The 10,749-nt window shown below is 44.1% G+C and overlaps 1 protein-coding gene across 1 annotated transcript in view; it reads right to left on the bottom strand.

The window, feature by feature from the left end:
* The window catches only part of LOC124170769, a 223,097-nt gene extending 214,587 nt beyond the window's left edge, over window positions 1-8,510 (bottom strand). Inside the window, exon 1 of the mRNA XM_046549715.1 lies at window positions 7,651-8,510. The gene's annotated coding sequence lies outside the window, so the exon portion shown is untranslated. The remainder of the gene's footprint in view (window positions 1-7,650) is intronic.
* Between the last annotated feature and the right edge of the window lie 2,239 nt (window positions 8,511-10,749).

A 10,749-nucleotide genomic window follows, 5' to 3' on the forward strand; every position in this document is an offset into this window, starting at 1 on the left:
TGCAGCTAACAGCGGGGTGTGGGGCGAAAACAATATTGTTTCCTCGCTCTACAAGCATGCCTGTCCAACGAATCGATTTCAATTTCTACCAAGGTGGTTTACAATCAGCCAAAAAGGCGGAGCATCGAAGAATTACCAGACTGAATACCTTGAGTAGAATTTTAAAATTGTGGCAAGAGCTGCATCCATACTTAATGAAAGTAGTCCTCATAACAATAACAGCAAATTGAAATGGAAAATTAGTAACACTACTCCGCACAATTTCATTTATTCAACAGGTCTTGGCAATGATTGCAATAAATTGTCCAGAATTTTCCCAAACGCCACACCCTAAATTGAAATGGTACTCAGACCAACCCAATAAGTCTCTCAGACTGACAGAAACCATTTTAACTATTATAACTCTGCACTTCTAATATACTTAAATGCACATTGTGTTTCTTAGCCAACGAAATTTAATTCAGTCATTATTTTCTTATGAAGGTATACAATGTAGTAGGTCTACTAAAGTTCAGTCAATACTTACGTAGATTAGGTATCGTTGGCAATTTTTTTCAATTTATGGAGGTCGAGGCCAAAAAGACAATTAGGTATCGAAGTTATTGTAGCGGGATACAAGTTGGCCACTAATGCTCCATAGTGGCACTTTCACGCTTTTCGATCCACAAATTGGAGAATATTTCAATTTTTGATGGTTCCGCCGGAGAACGAAACTCGCTGACACAAGACCCAAAACGATAAGTTCATTAGAAAGAAATCTAATGAAAGTATTGATCTATTCTTCGTTTGATTAGTTTTTAGGCAAAAATTCGGAAAACCTAGCAATGTGTTTTACTGCGGAATGAAGGAATTAAAATTTTTAAGCCTCCACATTGCAAAATTCCACCGAATACATAAACATTTCTTAGTTTCACTGAACGCCAGATCATTCCATAAATATGTTGCGGGCAAAGGAATACCCAAGGAAACTAATGACACCTGGATAGTTCCCAGGAAACGTTCCATAAGGATCCAGCCATGTTCTTAAATGAACTACCAAGGTAAGCACCACGAAAATGACCTACTTCCAAAGATAACGCTATGAACATGGTGGCCTTAAAACCTTGCGATGAAAACTAAGGCCTTTTGTGAAATAGCACTTGTGAATTTACATTTTTATCATTTCGACGGGTAGGGTTTCGAAAAGGTTTCGCGTAAGCTAAGAGCTATAGCACAAATAAAGTTATGATAAAAAGGTGCCACAAGAGAAATGAATACGTTCGAATAAACTCGTGCGAGAATAATAATTTTCGGTTTTTAGGGATTCATATACTGTCGCAACTCACACGAAAACTGAGGAAATAACCAGCGCCAAAGAGTTGCGGCTACGGTTTTTTTTAAGTGACAGACCGAACGTTCTCGAAAAGAAGTGTCGATTTCGACCTTCACAGACAGAAGGAAGAGTATGGCTGTCCTTTTACAACTCCCCATCGAGCCAAAAGAATGATTGTATTTCTGATCTTGAGTCACTTACGGGAGTCTCCGAACAAAGAGATTTCTCAGAAGATTCAATTCCTCGCAACTCTGAATCGGGCTCTCAAGGAAATCGAGGAGCGGTACGGATGACATTCCCACGCTCTTGAGCGTTGCTCAGGGATCATCTGCATCCTGTCCCACAAGCTGACTCAAAGGAGTATGGCGGGTAGAGTTAAATACTCAAATGAAAACTGAAGGATGAAAATATGAAGTGTGGATAGGCAGAAATTTGAGTACATCTCAAGCGTAACTGAAGGCGATTCATAATTTTCCGACAAAAAAAAACTCTCGCAAAATTTTTTCGGAAACGTATTTCCCTGATACGCACTACCCCATCCCTTGCTCCAATAAATAAGAGTGTTAATTCAAAACGATATCCTCAAGGGTCACATTAAGGGTGCAGCTTCGGAGTTTCCCTCGCATATGTTCTCTCATCCTGAAATGAGTCTTTCAGGTACGCGTCCGCGTTTGTTCGCCTTTGCTGAAGACCTTCAGTAAGCGCCACAGTCCTCATCTTCCGGTCAGAGCAACTATCATTTAACTTGATCATTTCTGACCCAAAGAATCAGTCTGTAAAGCTTGCAATACATTTCGTCTTCAAAAATGAATCAACCTGTTACAGCATCCGAAGACCAATTACTTCTCATTGAACCAACTCTTCCGCATTAGTACATACAATCCATATCTCTCCGCGGAAGCCATCTTTTCAACAAGATTCTCAACCTTTCAGATACGTTTGTACCACGGATTATTCACGGTAATTAGGCGTACCGCCCATATGCCGAAAGATTGAGAAGAAAAGAATGTCCCATGACGGAATCGAGGGTCTCTCCACATTTCCTCAGTGAAGACCTTGGAACTAATAGGTTTAAGACTCCATGCTTGAAAACAAATCCCTTTAATGGCTTTGCAACGCTCATTCGTAGAAGTTTTTTTTAACGGAGCGTGCAGTAGGTGATAAGGTAAATGATGCATAATAAAATAATCACTATCCCTGAATTATTTCTCAGTTCAACTTTAGGATACCGACTTCACCAACCCGCTCGCATTCTTTATCCCATCTGCCAATTCCCTGGTTATCCCTCACAAATCTTTCAACATCGCCTCTCCTCCCTTCAAAATTCACTCCCTTACAAAGTCCATTCACTTTATTTATCACGCAGCAATATCATCACCAGTGGCGCCGACTCCATGGGGCCCGAGCCCCCTCAATAATTCGGTATGGGTGTGAGGAAAAAAGTGTCAGGCTTGTCGATTTTCCCCGGAGTGTCCAGATATCGAGATTAGAGTTCTCAGTGTTCTAATGTTGATCATACGACTCTTCTAAAATGCTTAAAAAACTTAAAACTCACTACTTATAAATTTCCCGGGGAAAGATCCCCGGTTTGGGCCCCCCAATATTTTTTCTAAGTCGGCGTCCCTGATCATCACTTACCTATCTATCAACTATATTCCATATCGCAAAAAAACTAAACGTTTCCTTTCTTTTTTTAGTGTTTCGCTGTAAATTTGTGCAACTGAGAAATAAGTAAATGACCTCTCGCTCAACATTTTGGAGTTACATACAGTCATAACGAAAAATATTTGGTGTCAATCCACACCATATTACTACCCACAAGGGTTTCAGCGCAGCTGTGTCATCACTGGTACCAAAACGATCCTGAGTTTGACAGCACAGTTGCGGTGAAAGTTGAATCCTAGGATCGGCAGATAATGTAATGTGGAATGAAATAAAATTGATGACCGATTGGACTATCCGTGGACACAACGCTGAAGTGCCCTCCTTAACTGCACTCAAATAGGAGTGGGAAAGTCACTGAAAACTCTTTGCCATTGTCATAATTCGAAAACGAAATCAAGAGATGAGAAGCCAAAACACCACCCACCGCACTTAAATTAGCAGATCAACCATCAAGTTATTTTCATTACGGATATACTAAGAAGGGTACCGACTGCGCGACAAAACGGACCGCGAACATGATATCAGACCACGTGTATTTAAACACATTCTCTGAGCCACGCGGCATCATTCGCTCCTCAGCTATCGCTGTATCAGTTGGATTTTGTGTCAATAGATACGTCTGTAGTGTATGCATCCAATCAGGGGGTTGCGTTCACAATGGCAAGGAATGACGTCGATCCATTTGACTGCAAGGTGCACGCCGCCGCCTCCAACATCCATAAACAAATGAAAAGACACGCGCGTCTTTTCATTTCCGATAAGCCAAAGGGATGAAGACATGGGATATTGTGAATTGTGGTTCTGTTCCCCTCCTTCTCCACCCATTTCATCCCTTCAACCAACGCATCGGTCGGGTCTGAAAAAGCTCCCTGTCTCCGCTGATTACGCTCCCACGAAAGGATGCACGCCGTGATGAATGATGAACCGAACAAGATCCGTCGTCTTCCGAGAATGAGCCAACACACAAAGACACTCCACAGCCGGTGGTGATGGCGCGCGTGAAACCTAAGTGAAACGGTCGGCGCTGCAGATACGAGAGTGCCCGGTACAGAGGGAGGAGTGGGCGAGGGATGGAAAAAATAATAATAAAACAGCCCGGACGCGATCATTCGGACGGGTTTGCCCAAAAGGTGACGAAAGCGTGCAACAGCGAAAAAAAACACAGCAAAAAAATGTGCATAAATGAAACATGTTCACATGAATATCGAAAATAATTGAAAGGAGATGTCAATATCAGGCATGAAATGGTTGAATTCTCGCATTTTGAAAAACGTTTTTCCATTTATTAAAAGAATATTTTAAATACGGTGCCTTCCATAAGTTTTCTTCCTCTTTAATAATAAAATACCCGTAATTGTGTAACAAATTATTTGGTATGAGTATTCAAAATAGCGAATCTAACCGCGAAATAAATTCAACGGCGTGACCAGCTTACGTAGTCATAAATATGGAAAATCCACAGAGATTAAAAGACGTTGAGCGAAATAATTTTCACTCTCAATAACTCAAATCGTAAGCATAATTTGGAACGCAATGGAACAAATATTTGTACTGAGGTTCATGGTATAGCATGAATAAATGATTAAAATCATAAACGTATCAAAACGTGATAATTATTGCGTATTCCTCCAAAGAATGTTTTTTTTTAATGGTAAAATTTGGTAAAGACACACTTGAAAAGTATTTCGCGAATCGAGAACGAATTGGAGTCGGCGATTGATACTCGTTGTCACTGAGTCCAGTCGCTTGAAGTGGCAATGGTCGTGAGCGGTAAAAAAAACGAGCGAATATACAGACCGGTTGGGCAGAAGGTGACGAAAACGAGAGACAAATCGAGCGACGTATCGACTGCCGATTAATAACGATTGAAAAAAACTCTAGTTTGCCAAACGCGCTGCTTTTGTATTTGTTTTGCGATTCGAAATATATTTCACCAATAAAATAACAAACGATGTGCTACAATGGTCATAATTCTTCCATTTCTCTTATCCCTTTTTTCTGTGAGATCAATTTCAATGCTATTACTTCCTCGGAACGCGTCAGCTGTAATAAACGATGAGAGTTTCAAATGTCCCAAGAAAAAAACACTTTCTATCTCAAACAAAGCAGATTTCGGATTTTTACAACGACGGAAGCCGTAATGGCGGTAGCGGGTGTGACGCAACCGCGATCAGCTGTTAATGGGGCAACATCTGGAGTAGGTATGGGAAACATCGAGAACGCCATCATGCCGGAAAATTCAACATTGAATATTTTCAGCATCGTCGTAGATATAGCGGAGATTGATCAACATAGCAAATGCCAGCCTTAGGAAACTAAAAGTAGGGATAAGAAAAGTTAAATTTATAGTCGTAAATAATTAATTAAGAAAATTAGACGGAAAAAAAGACAGGAAAAGGGTAAAAACGGTGAGGAAATAGTACGGCCTAGCCCAGACAAAGAAGTTCATTGAAATTCATGACAGAACCGGGACTCGAATTCATTGCCTTACACATGGAGGATCGTCAAGTCGGCACCTGGATGTGTTGTCACCCACCGTGTATGTAAAAATGTGTTTACTGAAGACGCCACTCGCGTCGTAGAAAGGCAAAGCGATCCGAATTTTACGAAGAAATTCGCTGTAATTAGAAATGATAGCAAAAAACTAGATTCCTAACTAGATGTGATCTATCCAATTCATAACTTTAATATGTTATTCATCGAAATTTAAACAACCATACTGCAAAATATTATTTTTTTAAAGTGTGTCGCTCTGCACTAATCGCAGCGATGCGGGCATTATTGAAAACCGATAAAAAAGCGTCCGAAGTGGCAACCGAAACCAACCTTTTGTGGAATAGAATGGGGCCTCCTCAATGTAGTGACCATGGTAGTGACTTAACCGTGTAAAACTATGAATATCGGTGCTATGGGAAACGATTTATTCCATCATTGATTTCGGCCACTCCAGAATGTCTTGGCTCGAACGGAGAGAGTGGCGAATGAGGTTCCTTTATATTTATTAAGAGGTAGGTGGAAAGAACAAAGTAGGGAGAGGCAGTGGAAGAAGTGGGGGGTTGAAGGAGTATCGTAGGTGGGAGTGGACGAAGAGGAGAGAAAGGCGAAGAAGGTGCGTAAGGAGGGGAGGGAAGGGGGGGAGGGGAGGCAGCGGGAGGAGACCGGATGACGTATGGTTAAATAAATGGGGACTTGTAGCACATGGTAACAAGGTTGCCTATTGTCACGCCAAGGGGGCCGATTAAGTCCAACTAAGTGGTTCGAAGCATCGCGGGCCCCCACCAAACGCACGTGGGCGGACAGACTTCCCCCCGAAAACCCGAAACAAACGACTGATAAGCCAATATCCACGATTGGTATACATGAGACCTTCCTCCTTCTCCACCGACACAGTCTCGAGGAGAGGTGCCGCTGGCACCGTTGACACAGAGGGCAGGGGGAGGAGGGGTATCGGAGGAAGTGTTGCCAACTCGCCGAATTTTTGCCGAGGTCGCTTCGAAAAGACCACAAAGCGGTCTTTTCGCGGTGAGAATAAACGCGCAGAAAACGAGATATCCGGAACGAGAATGGCACGTTCCCGTCGATCGAGGGACTTGAACGACCGACAGGTTAAGAGAGGGGTGCGGGGGTTAGCGAAGGGGAGGGGAGGGTGGGACGTAAGAGAGAGAGAGAAGAATGAGGAAAGTGGAGGAGCATGCAAATATACAGGTACATGTCTACGTCAAGACCGAAATATCATACTGCAGAGAAAACATGAATCAAATAAATAGAAAAAAAACATATAACCATGGTCAACTCTTAGAGAGGATAGCGATATATTGTGGAACCGAAATATAGGTAGCATAACCACAGACAAATGTTTTTAAGATCCACAGGTTTTTATTAACTCACCCATGCATCGACTAACAATGTCGCGGTCGCGGTCCCTAAACCTTGAGAGTGACGTAGATCGTCGTAACCTGGTCCGTTCATGATAAACTACGGACCATAAAAATGTTTTTTTCTGGGCTTGAGCTCATTTTACGTTTTCAGGAGATAACACATGGAAATACGAGACAATCATAACGGTGAAAACAACACGTAAATTTACACACCAAATTCCATTCAACGGCCTAAGTAAATTAACGTCATTCTCTAGTTCCTCTGGTGATGGCAATAAGCGGCAGGTTGAATACAATATGGAGTGGAAATTACAAGTTGTTTATGAGATAAATGGTGGAAATAAATAGTATGACCATCTGGATTGGTGTAAATCTGCCCTTTTTTTCATTCTTACCCCAAAAGGATAAATAATAATAGTAGAACAAGAAATGGCATGCGATATTTATGTTCTCTATTGCTTTCATGGGTTTTATTTCCCTGTCTGCCTCTTCACTTGCTCCAAGTACTATTCTAGTGGGCTACAAAGTGGGACTGCCCCTTAATTATTTTCCCACCATTAAGTCTCCTGACTATATGCTCTTCAAGATTTGCATGGGCGTATTTCGCGGAAAAATCCTATTTGGAGGAGGGAGTCTGACCACCACTGACGCCTCAACCAGGAATGTTGTAGGTGTCGCGCATAACCAAAACAGTCGAGTCGGCGGCATAATTCACGTGGGAAGACGTGAATCCCTGAGGAAAGAAGAACCGAGATGGCAAGCATCACAGCTTGGGGTTTCATTTCTCGTACTCACGTCATTGGAGATTCTGATGACGGCATGCAGGGTCCACCGGTAGCAGATGACAACAATCCTCCGAAGTTAACAATCGGGGGCGTTGAGGTGTGACAGGATGGTAAAACCGGCTGGGGTAGAACGCACAATTTTTTTAGATCGATGCTGTTTATCACGTTTCTGAACCGGAACAAAACAATGATAACAACACGCGGAAAATAGCACAACTGGACGTGGCTGGGGGGAGTTGGTTTGTTTTGTCGCTATACCGGGCACTGGGTAAATTAAATATCCAAAAGTAGGACCACCTCCGCACTGAAAATCTCTCCCAAAACTTCTTGATCACCTCTTCACTTTTCGAGTTAATGTAACTGAGTAGATATTTTTTCAACTTCCGCCTAGAACACCTACTGACTGACTGACTGTCTCCCGTTCCCGCGGATTTTCCCTCCGCGGGAAACTAACTTTCCGTCGATCTTTTGTCTTCACGGAGCCTTTCTTTTTTTCTCTCGCGCCCGGAATCAAGCGTACCCACGGCACTTTTTTTTCTCTCGTTGTGTTGTTCCTCGCTCTTTCTTTCACTCGTGCGTACTCTCACAGTCCGGGAGAGGAAGCCGTCTCGAGAGAGTAACCACGGCGCGACACTTCCTCAACATCAACTCGATGTACATACGAATTCACACAGTTCAGAACTATGTCTGTCGGTGGCGCGCGCGGCCGACCGTAACAGAAGCAAGGAGGTCCCCCGATGTTGTTATTGACGGTGGTCTGGAAAGGTGGGGAGCAGGGGTGAGGGGGGTTGGGAAAAGACGTCTGATACAGACGTAAAAGTGCGTGCTGCGACGGGCCAGCTCCTCCCGCAAAGAGAATGAGAGGCGAACTGTTTGAGCACAGAGATCCAAGTCCTCCTCTCACTCTTTCTCTCTCTCTCCTCGCTCCCCACTCCCTTTTGGTCTTCTCCCGTAAAGGATCTGTTGCTCGACTGGTGAGTTGAGGCGAGGGAGCGGGAGTCTTGCACACACACACAAACACCAAGTTCTCTCCCGTGCTCCGTTGCGTGTGTTCTCGATGTGGAGTCCTGAGACGGTGTGAGTGCCGTGCCCCGTGCTTCACCACCACCATACATCAGGCACGGGACGGAGGAGGAAGGGGAGATGCGTGTGGTGGAGGGGAATCTTTTAACACACGGCACGCGGGAGAGAAAAGAGGAGGTGTGGAGGAAGGAGGAGTGGAGGGTGCCCCCCCCTCTTTAAGTATATACATACAGTACCACCACCACGTCCGGGAGGAGTCTAGCACAGCACGCCTGGGAGTGGTGTGGGGTACAGCCGAGAAGAGGGGGGGAAGAGGAGGAGGAGTAGGGGGGAGTGAGTGTATGCCATGAGGGCCCCACGCTGGAAGGAGGAGGATGGGGGGGGGGCCTGACCAATGGAGCGGCAGTCGCGAAGGAAGTGGTATGGGCGCCGGAGGGGAAGGGTCGGGGAGAGAGGCACACGAGTTGTGTAGTGAGTCTGCTAAGGAGCAGAAGAAGGGGGGAATGCCGAGAAGGAGCTACAGAGAGAGAGGAGAGAAAATAAGGAGAGAGAGGGCTTTTTCGAGGAGGGGAGTCTGGATGGGGAGATGGAGACTCGTGCGACTGCAGCGCTACCACACGGTGCGATCGCGAAGGACGACGACGCCTATTGAGTCACGGGTGGGCGTGTCGTGCCAAAGGACTTTCCCTTTCTGACCCCTCCTCGGGGCCAGCCGGCCACCTTCCTCACTTCACCCCTCACGGGCGCGCATGACACTTTCCTCTGCGCGGGGAGCGAGCCGGGGTTCGAAGGAGGGTCACCTGGAGAGTAGGCCAACGGGATACCCGGTCACCTACGCTTCAGAGGGAGCCTATGACTGATCTAAACTGAGGAAAGTGATTCAGACCTAATTGGATGCTGCATCTTGTGAGGCACTTGGCTTTTGGCATCATCTTCATCTTTCGTCGTTATTAATTTGCTCTCCGGCCGCCTGCGCTTGAAGAATAGCTGAAGATCGAAGGGGTTGTATGCGCTCTCGATACAACTAGTGTGGTACTAACTTTAGCCAGCACCTAAAGTTGCACATTGGTTTTCCCCTGCGGATATTGGGGAATGAGCCAGGGATCGAAGAGGGAGCATCTGAAGAGAATACCAGCGGGACACCCGACCTCCTGCGCTCCAAATAGGGCCGGAGGTGTCATCGGACCAATAGGTGTATGAACCAAGGGCGTACCCAGGATCAAAACTAGGGGGGGAGGGGGGCAAGCCGTGATTGTTCAAGTTATTGGTAAGATTTAAGCTCGAAAAAGGTGAACGAAAACATCATTTTTAGGAAACTGTAACAGCTCTTTATTAGCTTTTAAAATTATTTGCTTGAAAAAAATATTATTTTCCTTAAAGGCATTTGCGATTTTTGCTTCTAAGGGGGGCCCTCCTGCCCCTCGCTGGGTACGCCAAAGATATGAACACAGATAAAATGTCTACCGTGACATATTTAGCTCAAAAAATTGCCTTTAAAATTCGTATACAGGGCTAAGACTATGAGGAAGGGGGCCCTGTCGGCCCATTATATTTAATAAACATTTATTTATACGAATAATATTATACATGAGTATCACTACATCTTGCGGATCCTGCGGACAGGTCCTTGCATTTGATTACCTTCTTCCCTGCACCTCCTTATGTATGGGAGGCTGTTGGAAACATGAACAGCTGGTTATGTCATTATGTAATTACAGTCAAACCCTTCAATGACGAAAAATAACGGTCCAGGTACAATGAGAGTCACTGAGAACTGTCCGTAAGTTAGATGTCACCTCGATTAAACTTTATTTTTTCATATTGGTTTTACCAATAACTACACAATCTACAGTTGGAATTAAGGCCAACTGAAAAAAATTCTTACACCAAATCAAATGTCGAACCTGAAAATCAATCTGAATATTTCATTTTAAAAAATATGGTAGCATTTAATATTGTAAGGGTTACTTATGAAAAATAAATTCCTCGGGTTGTACTTCCATAAATGAGTCTTGTAAAAGCGATAAAGAAAAACGAAATGTCTTGGTAAAAGAGCTAAAGAGATTTATACGTGTCATCTAGGTCG

This window comes from Ischnura elegans, chromosome 1 (assembly GCF_921293095.1).
Source record: "Ischnura elegans chromosome 1, ioIscEleg1.1, whole genome shotgun sequence".
Classification (NCBI taxonomy): domain Eukaryota; kingdom Metazoa; phylum Arthropoda; class Insecta; order Odonata; family Coenagrionidae; genus Ischnura; species Ischnura elegans.